Here is a 15,550-nt window from a genome sequence, read left to right on the forward strand (position 1 = left end):
AAAGCTTTGTAGTCATTACAATTAGATCGTACTTGGCTTTTTCCCTCTAGATTATTTTAATATAGGAATAAGATTAACTTTCAATTTGATTTCATTGATGTCCATTAAAGATTTGCCACTGATTTCTGTAGGAAGAAGTTTGGTTTTAATTATTATACAATTTCAAGGCAAATATACATGCATATAAGCAAAATATTCATGCATATGAAGAAAGAGGGTTATAAAACACAGAACCTGAGGGAAAGCCCGTACATCTTACAAATGGAAAAAAATATTTCTTCAGTTTGCCTTATTTTGTGTACAAAGATTTCAGGAATACATTCTAAAAGTGTGAATCTCTATAAAGAATTGCTCCATGGCAATGCATATTTGAATTTCAGTCTCACGGAAACTTTATGCTGCTGCTAATGATCTTTGTGGTGACAAAGTCCATTGTTAATTAGAATAAAAGGAAAAGAGTGTTCTCTATACCTTAGTCAGGAGCACCAATAGGCAAAAGCATACATTTTAATAAAAAGAGGGAAGGGGTGGAGCACACCTGCAAACACAGATGCTTTACCTTTAATTTCTGCAACTTTGATTTTATCCAGAGCATTTAAGTTCTATAAGTAGCAAGAAGTTCTGCTTCACTGCTAATTAGGAGTAGACCCAATAGAAAAGAGGGATCTAAATATGTGTCAAGGTTAAATGAAGAGAACAAAACAAAACAAGAAATGTTTTACCTTAAGCCTAATGCACCTTGAAATGGTGATTGACTGCACCTTGGCTATAGACATAAGTGATTAATTCATGTATTAATTATGGAAAAGTGCTTTGGACAACTGGAATTATTTCAACATCAAGAAAATGTTTTATCCTGGGCAACTCTTAAGAGCCAAAGAAGGACACATGAGAGAGGTTCTTATTATAAATGTTATCTCACTGATCACACTAACTGAAGAGGTTCTGGATCAACTCTTCCCTGAGAAGCTGAGAATATAATTTTTTGAAGCATTACTGTCAAATGTGACACTGCTGAATTTTGCAATAACTACTTATGTATTCATTTTTCCAAGTGGAGGATTGATTCTGACCAGTGGTCAACCACCCACACAGCCACTTGCACACTCCTCCCCACTCTGTACCAAGGGGACAAGGAGTGAAAATGGGTAGAGCAAAAGTGAATCCAAATAGCTGCAAATCCAAAACACAGCCCCATACAGGCTGGTATGAAAAGTTCACCCCATTGCAGACAGAGCCAGTAGAGTCCAGCTCAAGAAACACCTCCTTCAGTGATTAAGCCACTCTTCTATGTGAAAGATGTATTTTCTTTCTCTCTCATGTTGAAATTGAAGCTATATCGCCCGCTTCTCTGATGAGTGCTCTAAATGCTGAAGTGCTTGATTTGAACTTTTATGTCTGCAGAGGCCTCATTGAGTTTGTAGCATCACACTAAAACTTTCTCAACTAATGCCTTAGAGATAAAGGCATTAGCATTTCAAACCCTAGCCACTCAAGGACTTAGAACTGTAAAATTATTTAATCTTGATTTACAGTCTAGAGCGCTCTTACGGACAATTCCTATATTGCACGCTTTGTGCTTAAATAGCCTGGATACCTGTGTGACCAACTCTACTGATGAGATATAGAAATAAGTTTCACCATTTTTTAAAGATGCTTCCAAGTATTGTAGAAATTGTGGTGCTATGAGAACCTCAACTGTTTTGAAATAGGAGGCATGTTTTAGGAATGCAGAGTAGCAACAGAGGTCTAGACTTAACGCTAATTGAGCAGAAGTTTCCCAAGACAAAGTTCAACTTAAAAATTATACAGCTCTCCAAATATTTTCTTCAAGGTCTCCTTACATTGTATAATTGTACGTGAGCACTTAACCCACTTTGAAATCCAACCTGGTAAGTTCCTTAATAGCAATAGTTCTCTTGAAATGTTGTTCTAGAATTTAATTCCTTCTACAATTAAAAGCTGCTTAATGCTTTACCTTTGGATGGTGCTTTGGAGTTTGTTTATTTGTTTTTGGTCTGAGAAGGAGGCTTTGCCCTTGTATAGCTCACTTAAAGTCACATCTTCTTCTTTCATGATCTTGATGGCTACTCTTTGAGATTGCATCATTTTTCCATCATCTTGTAATGCTGGATATCTGTGCAGAGGCAGCCTTGATACTCTGAAATAGAGCTAAGTGGTACTATTGCTACAGTACCACATTCATATAGCTAAACTCCAATTCTGTTGGTTTTTTTTAGCCACAGCATTACCTTTAGTGCTTATCTATTATAATTATCATAATTGCATCCCATGATGGACTCCAATATCCCATATATGCAGCATATTTAGCTCCCAAAAATTTAAATTTTTGTGTGTATTTAACTGTATATTTCTTTGTCTCTGTCCAGTTTACTGATTAACCTAGATCAGGCTGCATTGGTAACTTGTCTCCCAATCTTTCTGTCATTTGTAAATGTTATTGGTAATGCTTTTGTATTTTTGTTTTTCCAGGTCACTGATTAATGTTAACTTGTAAAATCTAAGGACAGATCCTTATGGGACACAATAAAGAGACACCCAGTCAATTAGTGTTCTTTTACTGCAAGTGTATGTTGAAACCAACCAGCCAGATCTATTTTATGTCTGCAGTACTGATTCTTATCATTCCTGCTTCATAGCCAAAATCTCATGCAAAATGAAGGTAGATGTCCTGTGGAAACAGACTAGTATTGCATTGACTATATTACTTTTGATAACCAAGATTATAAATTCAATTATAAGAGATGATTTGGATAACTGAAATGGAAACACCTAGTTTCCACAAACACATAATGATTGGTAACCCTTACATTGCCCCATTCCCTTAATTGTTTTTGTATACAAATTCCATGTCAGCTGACAAAATAACCTATTATTTTGTCCAAAATGAATGTCAGGCTGACAGACCTGTAATTGCTCAGGTTAACTCATGCTTTTAAATATTGTACAGCACTGCCTTTGTTGCAGACCTCTGGCACTTCACAACTTCCATCAGCTATTGAAAATAGTTTCTGGTAGTTCAGAGGTTTGTCAGCAGCTTCTGTCAGAAGTTATCTGAACACATCCATTTAAAATTGCCTGCCTTTTGGAGCTGCCACTTGATTTCCTCCTGAGTTGGGAAGGGACATTACCATTCATCATCACCATCAACACCGTCACCATCTTCTGGTATGTATACATTATATGTCTCTTTCCCAAAATACAGAAAATAAAAACTTATTAAAAGATTCTTTCTGTTCTGCAGAATCCCTTCTACCACTGATCCATCATCATTGTCCCTTTTTTTCTTTCTTTTCTGAAGTTCCCAGCTTCCCATATAAGTAAAATATAAGTATTCCTTAGCTTTTGGACTGAAATATCACCTACCAAATGGCATAATTTCATTTTTTCCATAAGAGGAAGGCCAGCTCAGATCTAAGCAAAGAAAGTTGCTGGGAGAGATTAGTGGGAGAGGCAGAGGAAGGCCCAGCTCTGCTGCCGAGTTTTAGGATCCACATTTTAGGATCTGCCAGGAGCAACCAACCTGCTGCCCCAAAGCTTTCACCTGTCCCTAAATCCCAGGGCCCCTCCTGCCATCTGCCAATGCTTTTGACTAAGCTTCAGTCAGCTCCAGTTATAGAGCTCCCATGTAGCAGATGGCTGGTGGTGCTGTGTGTTCAGAAGATGGAAAATCTCTATTGGTGTTGCTCAGAAAGATTTCCTAGTCAACATTTGGCCACTTGAGTCATTGTTGTGCATTCAGTTGTGCCTGCACTTGGGTTTTGCATTGAAGAAGCAATGGCATTTTGTTTCTTGAGGATGGTAAACACAGCAGCTGTCTCAGGGGAAGTGTCCATTCCAAGTGTAGTGTTCTGACAAAACTATGAGAAAAGAAAGAAAATGGTCATTTGTGGTTAAAGAAACAAACTTCATAGCACCCCATAGGTAAGAGACAAAACCAGCTCATCTCTCTCTTGCTCTGTATACATATATGAACATACAGAAGTTCTTCAGATGTTTTCCATTGACATTTTGTTTTATGTTCATCAACCTCTGTTAATATGAATACCCAGTCAGAATAAAACATTGCTTAGGAGGCGAGAATAAGCCCCTACTAATCCACTCAAATTAAGTTGTCATGAAAAAAATAGTTTGCAGAGATCTCAAGAAATGTAAAGAAAACCAGAAATCTTTCTGCCTTTGCATCTTCTTCAGATTTGTTAAATTAAGATTGAAAGCATCATGTCATATGAGCAGCAGTGCTTGTGAGAGTGCATTTATCAAGTGCTAACAAGAGGATGATGGAAAATTGAAATGCCATTAAGATCTTATTCTTCATTAAAAGTGAAGTACTAAATTTTGCACTAATTCATTCTGACAGATGATATTCTGACAGAACTGAAATCTATAACAAAATGTGACTAAAGTGGATGCAATTCAGGAAGTGATGTTTCATTTTTTTCCCCCTAGCACTATGATATCAATGTAATAGATAATTCAGATTTGGATTTTTTTTTGTCTTCAATCCATTTATCTTTGATTATCAATACTTTTTTTTATAGACAGACATGTACTTACAAAAACAGCAAAATCATTAGCTTCTTAGATCGTAAGAAAAATTAAGTAATTAGTCTGATTAATATTGCAAAGGAAAACTGTCCCATCTAACCTCTATTCCCAGACAATGTATGTGATAACATTTTGAAATATGATGTTGTTAACAGCCTTTTCTGTCTCAGGCTGGATTTTTTTATTGGAAATGCAAACATTATTATAACTGCTGATGAGATTAAACAGAAGATCAAGTTCTGTGGAACTCTTGCAAGTCACTTTTCTATAAAACTTCAGTTACAGCTCTCTTTGGGGTATTGGGTGGAAAGCAAGGCTGGTAGTGAGTGCTCCATCAAGATATTGCAGAGATTTTTCAGATATAATTTTTACTCATGATTGTTTGCTGGTTATTGAGATAAATGCTAATCTTTGGCTGAGAAGTGCCAAACAAAACTCATCACACCAGGGTTTTAGTTCAGATAAAGGCCCTGCTGTTCCTGAGCTTCTCTTTAGATGTGACAGTGAGGCTCTTCTAATGCTCACTGAGTGAAAGTGGTTACAAGGAAAGCATCAACCACAACTATTTTAGCAAACAGTGCAGGGCACAGAGCTGCCAGACCACTGCACTGCTTCAGAGGTTGATTAGGGCTTACATGAAGAGAGGTGATTCTCCCTGAGCAGGTGTACTTGGAGTGTGCCACCAAACTTGGTCCCAGCACCACTGGAACCTAGCTGCTACTCTGAGAGTGTTTGCTTTTCCCTCCCTGGAGAATAATGAAAAAATCCTGGTGAAAAGAGAGGACAAAAGAGAAAAATCAGATACAATGCAGATTCCTTTGGCTGCAAAGTGCTATGCAATAGATTCCTGTATGTTAACTCGGTAAATTAAATTTGCCTGTTTTTCCTTTTATTTAATAATTGCAGTAAAGTGTCAGATGATGCATTCAAAGTGGTACCTTTAAATATCAAGTTAAACTTACCCCTAGCAGAGTCTGGTGATTTACATTTTTTATCAAATCCTAATTTGTTTCCTCTCTAATATCTTCATTTTGTTTTTAGCATGTCTTATAAGTTTGATATGCCCACTTCATTAGCTGAGGATGATGCAACAAGACAGTTTGGAAATTCTATACTGTGAGAATTCTTAGAGTCATTGTATAAGCCTGAAACCCTCATTTCTTTTCAGCAGTCATTTGCTAGAGCCTCTGTTTTTGAAAAATAAAATCAATAGATATTCAATCCAGATAAATTTAGACTTTTTTAAAAAGGGCATCATGGAAATGTTTGTTTTCAATTTAGTAAGAGCTTGAAATTTCTCAGAAAGCACTAAGCTAAAATTAAGGCAGACAAACTATTTAAGTAAAAATGGAAATACTTATGCAAAAATACTATGCCAATAGTCATCAGCCTTTATTATTGCTATATAGTAAAGCATTTTTAAAGAATCACAGAATATTCACAGATTTGGAAGGCACCCACAAGGAAGGAGTCCAGCTATTAAGAGAATGGCCCATAAAGGGGTCTGAAAAATGAATATGTTTCATTTTTAGATATATCTTGATGAAGTGAAACATAGATCTTTCACTTCAGCTGACCTTTAGCTGACTTCAAAAGCTTTTTGTAGGGCCGTTTGTCTTTTCTGATTCTTTGGTAATCATGCCTTGGCTCTTACAATCATAAATAAAATGTATTTGATGATTTTCCAGAGTTTGGTAACAATTTCTGGTATTTTCTTACACTGTTCTTAGATTTTTACACTCTGTACACTGAGGATTGTTTTAATAAATCTCATAAGATAATTGGTTTATCTCTTAGATTCTGAAAAGCCTATGAGAGGATTTTGTCAACCATGCCTTTGTGCTTTTAAACATGGCCCTTCTGTACTGCTGTATCTGCTGGAAACACAGTCCCCTTGCATCTGTACAGGCCACAGGCGCCCAAGGAATAGAAAGAGGAATGATGGAACCAAGAGAGGCAAAAGTGTTGAGATACAACTGTTGAGAGACGAGTGTGGCTGATATTTATTAAAATCTCCAAACGTACACAACCTTCATCCTTTGACCTTCCTCTGCATCAAGTGGCAACAGCCTTTCTAAAATTGCCAGAAATATAAGCTGCAACTCCTTCCTCTGTTTTTGCACTTGTATATGCATGTAACCCCAGATTCAATAAGTTAAATCTGCATCCTCAAAACAGTAGGTTTTTTGTCCTCACTCTGTCATTTAGCATGCTTTCCAACAGCTTATAGATAGTCAAGTTACCAAAGCTGAAAAATTGAGGTCTGCGTAATGCATCTCCTTCTCATAGTATGTTAATATGCATAACCATATGCTTTTCTGATTATATTAAAACCTGGACAGATGTATGGAATAAGATTGTAGTTCATTTGGAAATACCATAGCAATGTGAGATATGTTTTTCAGGAAAAGCTAATCTTAGACATAAGATCTTGTACACATAAAATATGAAACCCAATTGTTGTTATGTAGGAGGGAGGACTATAGAAAAGTCTAGCAAATGTAGTTCAAGTTAATATAAATTCTGTCCATTATTTTGAGGTTTGTTGTTGCCAGTCATTTTGCAGGGAAGGGCTTGCTCATTGTTGTGCCAGTAATTCCTGTCGTCAGGCTGACATTTCAAGAGCAGCCTGCTGCATTTGTACTCACCCTCCTGGATGCATCAAAACCACATTCACACCCTCCCCTCAGCCCTGTGCCTGGGAAGGGGCCTCAGTGACAGTGAGAGAGAGGCCATGGAGTTACCCAAGCACTCAGCCCAGACTGTCTTTGGTGGGCATCTTTCGCTCTCCATAAGGGAGAGCAACAGCCTCGACTGAGTTGCAGTGCACTGCTCATGGAATTGCTGCATATTGCACACATGAGGGAGTTTCTTATCTCCTTCTTCCTCTGGGTAAGCATCCTAGAGGAGTTTAAACTGAACCCATGAAGGAAATATGCTAAAATCTGTGACAATAATTTGTGTATGGTTTTAGACTGACAGTCTTTTCTCCCTCTCTTCCCCTTTGATGTTTTACCTGTGCAATCAGGAAGTCTCAAGATGGATCCTGATGATACCAAAGGAAATGAACAGTGGCTAATTTCAATATTACCTTCTGAGGCTTGAACAGTCTCAAAAGAGATAGAGAAAAATTTGCATTCAGATCATATTTTAAACAGAAAGACTGTTCACTATTTTTCGAGCACATAGATGGTGAAAAATATGCCCGCATTTTAGAAACAAGGAAACACTGCTGATAAGGAAACAGCTTAATGCACTCTGCACCTTCTAGGGGTATCCCTATCATATAAGTGGGATCTACCCAGTCCTTGAGCATCTCTGCTCTCATATAATGCAGACTCACAGATGCCCAAAATTCCCTATTCCAAGCAGCTGTGGGTTCATTTCTTTATACAATTAGTTACAAAAGCATCACTCTTTTAGTCCAATTTAATCATAGAGTCTAACAGGAGAGTGCTCTTCAAAAATAGGGCAAGGCAAAATTTCATTAAAGGTGTTCTGTAAGATCACAGTATTGTGATCAGCTTGTCAAAAGACAAGTGCATGCAAACCATACAAACAAACTACTCAATTGCATTAAACGACAAATTCATTAAAAAGAACAAAACCAACCCATTTACAATTGATAAAAGGGACATATAAGTGCCATCCAAAGCAGCATGTGAATTGCATATCTCTTAGTTATATCTTAAGAAGAATCATTATTTTCTTTCCACAATAACGGGGGAAATACCAGTATTTTCTATGCTATTTTGATGAAATTTTGATTCCACACTAACAATCATCAAATCTACCAAATATTGTGGAGAAGAAGAGGTTATGTAAGACTTCTACAAAGGACTAATAGATATTATTTTAAATTCCAGAAATGCTTTGTTGGACAGAGAAAGTGTATGAAACCTCAGTGGTATACAGAATTTGCTACAGCCTTTTCACTGCTGACTTTTTTTTTCCTCTAAGAAGATCAATTTTTCTCTCCATCTATTTAACATTTTTATGAACCTTTTAAGAACTTGCTGTCTCAAAGACCGTCTCTGTTCTTTTGGTTTTCTTTTCTTTCAACACTTGGCCAACTTAACACCTCTACTTAATACCAATTTGTATTATTGAAGGTTAATGGTAATTTGAGGAGATACTAATTTGAGGAGAAAGTGATTCGTTTTTCTGAAGAAAAAAAGAAAAGAAAGGAACAAAGAAAGAAATTATAAAGTGTCCAGTACAATAGAAACTGAAATATTGCTTTTTGATCTCATATGTGTTTTGCTGTCAGCACCAACTCACTAATTTATATTTGGATTAGAAACAAGAAGTTGATGATATTTGTCCTGAAAACATTCTATACATCTGAAAGATTCAGTATCTTCTCACTCATTGTTGCTTACATCTTGTCACAAAACATTACGTTATTTCATACCAGATGCATGTTAGTAATGTCAAAATGGAATTTGTAGTGTCTTGTGCTTTTGAATCAGAGAGAGAGAGAAAGAAATAGGAAAAGGAGAAGGAAGGTGGAGGAGAGAAAGAAATAAAGAAAGAGACAGAGAGAAGATTAAGTGGAAAGTTATTCACCACCCTCGTGGATCCAGCAGAGTCCCTTTTGTCCACTTCTTCTGGTCCTCTTGGTGGTGGGTGTACCACATTCAGGCATTCATGGGAACATGCCAAGCACCTCCTCTGCACTGGGGAGTTTTACACTGTCTTTTGCAACATACTCTGGATCTGTGGAAGGCCTTAGGGATGAGCCTGGGGAGAGCTTCTGGGGTCTTTGATAGTTTATGACCTTGTTTTAAACATAGCCCTGCTGTACTGCTGTATCTGTCAGGTGTCTTGTTTTTTAAAACAAGACACCTGCCTCTCATGTGAATGTTCTATGTGAATGTGGCATTCCCAGCTGTTGGAGGAGTTTTACAACTGAGCCAGTTTGTATGAGGGAAGACTGTAGGATTTACTTCTAATCTGGTTTGTAGCCTCTGGTGACAGGTGTTCAAACCCTCTGTACCAGAGGTTTGGCCATCATACACACAAAAACCTTCTCCTTCCCCTTGGCTGGCGGGGAGAGTGTGCAAACCTGGCCTTAGAAAATGAGTCTGGACTATGGCCTCCCTGCCCCAAACCCAGTCAGAGCTGCTGAGTTTGGCTTTCCTTATGGATACATTCTTCTCCTTCAGCCTTGTTTACTTCTCCTTAGACCAGAGATAATTGAATAATAGTGCCGCCTCTATTTTATCTCGAGTTCCCATCAGGTGAGCTCACAGTCCAAATTCCCCAAATCCAGGAGGCATATTTGTGGTGGGATGGTGGTGAGAGGGTGGACTTTGAAGGTAGCAGCCTCTTAATACAGTTTGCCCAAAGTCCTTTGGTGATCTTAATAGTGTTTAAGGCAGTTATGATTTTTAAATCTCTTATATACTCCCATGTTGCCCAATCAGAGCTTTAGGGATGGATTTTATGACACTCCCAGTGGTAGAAGTACATCTGTTGAACTGCTATATTCTTCTTTGTCAAAAATGGATTTGTTGCTGGAGAGAAATATATGGAATATTTTAATGTGCAGATCAGACCTACCACACATGTTGCCATAAGATCAAGAGGCATCTGTGTCAATCATTTATTGATTCAGTCACGGCAGAAATATTGAACACACTGAAAATCATTCCTTGATGAATACTTTCATCAAAACTCCTGGCACACAGGGGTCTTTGCTGTTTCCCAGTGCTGGAGCAGCTACATAGAAGGGCTGAGGAGTCCCCTGTAATGTTTTTGCCAAGATCACACCTGCACAGCTGCAGATGTATTTTTCCTGGCTCTGAGATGTGAGATCAGAGCCAGCCATGTCAATGCTGCCCTTTGGCCATTGTCAAGGCCAAAAGATTTGCTTCTTCACTGTCAGCAGGATGCCAAAGCTGAGGTCAGCAGGCCACCCAAATCTGCCTCACACTCTGCCACATCTCAGCCTGCTTTGGCAGTAGCTGATCCGGTGTTCCTGGAGAGCTTGTACACATCCAGCTGTGCGAGCACGGCTGCCTTGTCCTCAGTAGCTGCTGCTTTTGGATGTGCTTAATGCAGGCCACAGCCTTGGCCTCTCTCCTCCACATCACAAGCCACTGCTCCACCTGTGCTCACCTGTGCCTCCCCTGGCTCTCCTTCTCCTTCTCATGCTGGGTTTCCCTCCCAATCCCCGGGACACAGAGTGTCAGAGGAGCCTCCCCTGGGAGCCAGGGAGGCTCGGCCCAGGCTGCCGGCAGCCCCACCCAGGGCCAGCATGGCTGCCCTGCCGGCTCTGCCTTGTTCCAGTGTGTGGCACCGATGCCATCTCTCCTTGGGCACTTTGCTGGTGCCCAGTTTCTCTGAGGGCTTCGGCCCTCAGAGGGACAATTTGGGAAAAAACAAGGTGGTGGGAGCAAGCAGGGCTTGTCCAGCTTCCCTGGTACACGCAGGGGCCTACAGGTATTTTGTGGGCCTTTGACAGAGGGCCACTCCTTGCCCTCAGTGCATTTCACCAGGAACATTTATTTGAGGAGAGAGCAGCTGAAGCCATGATGGAAGGACATGCTTGGGTTCAGGGTGTTTTGAGCTGGGAATAGAAGGCTGCTGGGACCTTCTGGATGGCAGTGCAACTTGTGAGCACCCAGAAACCATTCCTCAGGATCTGTCTGGAAGAGAGGAGATCTGTCTGACTGTAGAGGAGGCAAAACTTCAATGCCTGCAATGTCTGGGAGAAAAACCCAATATTTTCATCTTTCTCCATGATTTGTCTTTTTTTTTCTATTTCTGAGCCCAGCAAAAGGTCCTTCTGTTTTCCCTTGAGTGATTTTACAGGCCTGTGTAGCAGCACTGCCCTCATCTCCTCAAGGATGCACAATGCTTTAAGAATCACATCAGGATTGCTGCAAGGGCCTCCCACCAACCCTAAGGCCTCCCCCATTAGGTCCAGGAGCACAGGAGGTGACCTGGGGGCACTTCTGCATATGGACATGGGTGGGGGTATGGGGGGACTCAAGCTGTCCAAGGTGTCATCCCTGGGGTGCAGCCTCACAAAGCTGCACAATATCTCACTGTCTCACGTGTTCAGGCTTGTCACTTTCTCCTACTTGTATTAGGCCACTTTTTTTCTAGCTCTCAAGACTGCCCTTCCAGAGCTTATTCTTCTATATTACTTCTATGGGAGCTGTGTTAAACTAAACTGATAAAGCTGTATAAAGAACTAATCTGTTCTTTACTTGTGGTCATTCAGCTTTTGCATTTATTTCTGGTACTACCTCTGCTGTATTCCCAACATTAAATCACCTTTTCATATGCAGATACTACAGTAGCCTTTGGGAAAATGTATTTCAAATATTTCACCATTTGGCAGCAGACATGACATTTAACACTGTAACTCAAACATTTATATTGTGTCAATCCTTGCAGTTATCAGCTCAGTTGGAAATGCTGGTATGAGTAGCTCTCCTCAACTTTATTACCGAGAGAACCTTTCAAACTCAGGATTTGAATTTGTTTTTTGTTTTGAATTTATTTCACATAATATTATAAAACAATATTAATTTTCATCAAAACCTTTAATGGACATGTAAACCAAGGCAGTCACTGTTTTTCTTAAACATATTTAAATTAAACCAGAATTATTTCTAAAATGACATAATATTCTTCTGAAAAATAAATCCTTAGACTAACTAGATTAATTTTAATATTTTCTGAAGAAAACTGGAAGCCCCTTGCTGATCAGTCATGAACAGAAAGATGAAGCTCAGCAAGCAAATTTCTTACAAGTACTGTGTGTCAGCTAGGTTTGGAGATGAAATAGCTTCATTAGAATATAAACCACTCAAACTCCTCAACAGATACATAATAAATAATAACTGGGTGTATGCTTTGAATACAGTTAGGGGAAAAAAATGGCACCATACCACATTTTGGCATTTGTCTTATTAGGGAAGTATCACTTAGCATTAGTAGTCTCATTACTTCAGACTGACTTCACCTGTGGCTGTATTTCTGACAAGAATATCAATTAGTTGTTCAAAGTACTGCATCTAATGCTTTCAGGATGAAGGCTTAAATATAACCACTTTACTGAGTAGCAGAATTTTACCTTTTCCCGTGTCTTCTCTACCCAGGTAACATATCACTATGGTGAGCTAGTGGCAAAATCTACTTTGTAATTAATGACAAGAACTAACCTAGCATTTCATAAAATTATGTGAGTTTTCTTATTTGAAATGCAATCTCATTCCTATAATTGTTAGGCACAGGGTATTGTTTAATGGATGATATAATCTAATTCAGCATTTCAGATTTAAAAAAAAATAATTCCCCTATACTCAATTTTGATTAACACTAAATAATGAAAAAAGACTAGTCTGGCCTTAACAGCTCACTTCTGCATTTCTAGAAGGGCCTGAAGAAAACAGGCTGTAAGCACAGATGGGTGAGATCTGTAGTGCACTAAAGATGACTCAGTTCATTCATTTAACATATCCTCCTGGCCTTTGTAAGGCTAGAGTGCAGTTGCTTGGAAATCTCTGATGAATCCAGAGAATTTTCCTAAGCTTAAATCAAGATGGAATGCTTACAGTGTTGTTTCAATTTCTAAAAATGAGTTTTATTTTTCAGAGCTAAAGGATGGTAAGGTCTCCAATCCAATCCAAAGTCCTTTTGACAATGTCGAAGATAAACAGCTAGGGAAATGTAAGAGAAACGCTGACTTCCAGAGAGCTGTAAGTTGGTCTGGAAGGCAAGGTGATGGTGGTAAGGAGGACTTGGATGCCAATGCATGATAGCAGACTAAAAGCAACTTTAGAACTGAGGAGATTGGTAGCTGGACCCAATTGAAGCAGTAGGAAGAGAAGAGGGGAAAACATCTGGTGAGTAATAATGATGTTAAACCTGTCCTTAAGGACCAAGGTTGGCAGGACTTTTTTCTCTCTTCAAAGCCTTACATAGAGAAATTGAAATAGCTACTTCAGCAATCTTTTTAAAGCAACTTTTGGATTCTTCCTTCCTCTGTAAACCACTTAGAATAAAATACTTAATGAAATTAAATAAGTGGTAGAGGTTTTCCTGTCAAACTTTGCAATTTGACTGAGATTTTAGGTCGCGTGAAGTTTTTAATTTTGATGTTTTCTCTGCTATTTTGTTCTGATTGGTAACAGAGCCCACATCCACTCAGAATTCTACTTATTGTAAAGCAGCCAGTACTTTAGGGCTTATGCTCTCATAGTCTAACTTACCTGTTTTGAAGTTGTCCCATAAAAACACCTGAGGTGAGATTTACTAAGCAAAAGAAGCCTTCTCAATGTAATTTTCTACCTGAACTCTGAAAAGAAATGGTGTGGTAAAGGGCTTTAGGTAGCAAAATTAACATTAGGTGTAGAGAGTTCACTGAGAAAGAAAAAAAAACAAATCCTATTTGGAATAACTTATAATTGGTAAAATGTAGCCCCTCCTGACCTCAGTGGTAGGAAAAGCCTTGAAAAATATATTCTGGAGAAACGTGGAAGTGTTGGATCCTTGCCTTTTTCCCAGTGACAAAGAAGTCTGTCAGAGGCTACATGGTGTCAATTTGATGGCCCTGGAAGCTGTGTGCCAGCAGGGTTGCTTTCCATGAACACAGCATTTATATTTGGGGTAGACCACAATAAAGTACACTGGCAGATCCATTTCTAGAACTTTTCTGGGTTTTTGTCAGTCTAGTACCTTCAGGGAATAAATACAGACTTTGATTTTATTTGTAACTCTCCCAATCAAAGGTGTGAACAAATTGATGTGAGTGGCTGAATTATTGCAGCTTAGAAAGTGTTTGCTTATCATTTCAGATTTGTTAGCATGTTTTGTATGTGCTCCTAACTTGTTACTAATATACTAGCTTAAATTTGATGGCTGAAATTTTTTAGTTTGTAATCAACTAAGAGTATACACATGATCATTTAATCTGGTACTCATAACAAACACATTAAAAGTAGAGGGAGAATTCAATTTTTTCTTGTTTACTGACCCTCCTCTAAGATGCTCCTGTAGTGTAGGGAAGCATACCTTATTATAGAAGAGAAAGCTGATGCTCTTTCTGCCTTTTTTTTTCTGTTCAGCAGTCCCAAACTTTCCTGACTTCTCAGACTTGTGTTTGACAACTGTACAGTTTCTGTCTTATTTAATATTATCGCTAGCTTTTACTTATTGTAATATATCAGGAACTAACTTGACAACCAGATAATGTCCTTGCTCTGCTTTTCCCAAATAATTTGCCTGTGCAGTAGCAAAGATTTAAAAAAGTTATTACTTGCTGGTATGTCATGCAGCCCTCTTGTTCTTACCTTATTTCTCTGCCAAAAAGTGGTTAATTAGCTGGATAAAACAGAGGCCTTGCAGTGAATCAATACTGAACAAGGAAACAGACTGCATACCTCCAGCAGTGTATTTACAAGCTTGGGAGAAGTGAAAAAACAGATCATAACGTTGGGAGAGGAGAGGACAAGAATAGTTTCTCACTTGTTAATTTGAAAAGGGGAACTTTCTTGCCTCTGTAGTACCCTGCAATGAAACTGGAGTTTGTGGTTGCCTTATTTGCTGCATTACCTTTGTTATGTTCTTGCAGGGTATATGGGAGGTTTTGTGAGTTCACTTTTGATCCAAGTTGTGGTTGCCGTGATTTAGAGGAATAAATGCAGCAAATAAACCCCTAGTGGTGAGCAACAGGTGACCTCACCTGAAGAGATCACCCATGGCTCAGATGGCTGAAGTAACTCTTGCTCCCTTCCTTTTGTCATTTTAAGTGCGTTGGAACATTCTTCCAGGCAGAGTTCTCTGCTGTGGGTTTTGTAGGTGTTTCTCTAAATGGGTCTTAAAAAAGTAGTTGGTATCTCCTATTGATGCTGAAAGCAGAGCAAGAAAGAACAGTCTCAGTCTTTCTCTTCAGCATAATGGTCTTTATGGGTATATTTTAAAAACAGTGATTAGCCTATATTTCAAGGAAATATTCTGTTCA

The 15,550-nt window shown here is 38.7% G+C and overlaps 1 protein-coding gene and 1 long non-coding RNA gene across 4 annotated transcripts in view; one reads left to right on the plus strand and one right to left on the minus strand.

The window, feature by feature from the left end:
- Positions 1-15,550, plus strand: part of GRM1 (glutamate metabotropic receptor 1) — a 179,641-nt gene that overhangs the window by 14,809 nt on the left and 149,282 nt on the right. The gene's annotated exons all lie outside the window — the stretch shown is intronic.
- Positions 542-11,549, minus strand: LOC147654878 (uncharacterized). Its single transcript, XR_015283329.1, has 3 exons — positions 9,139-11,549; positions 5,205-5,336; positions 542-3,881 (listed from the first exon to the last, which is right to left on the minus strand). It is a non-coding gene; the product is annotated as an uncharacterized LOC147654878 (long non-coding RNA).

Source organism: Cyanistes caeruleus, chromosome 2 (assembly GCF_971803275.1).
Source record: "Cyanistes caeruleus chromosome 2, bCyaCae1.hap1.1, whole genome shotgun sequence".
NCBI classification, from domain to species: Eukaryota; Metazoa; Chordata; class Aves; order Passeriformes; family Paridae; genus Cyanistes; species Cyanistes caeruleus.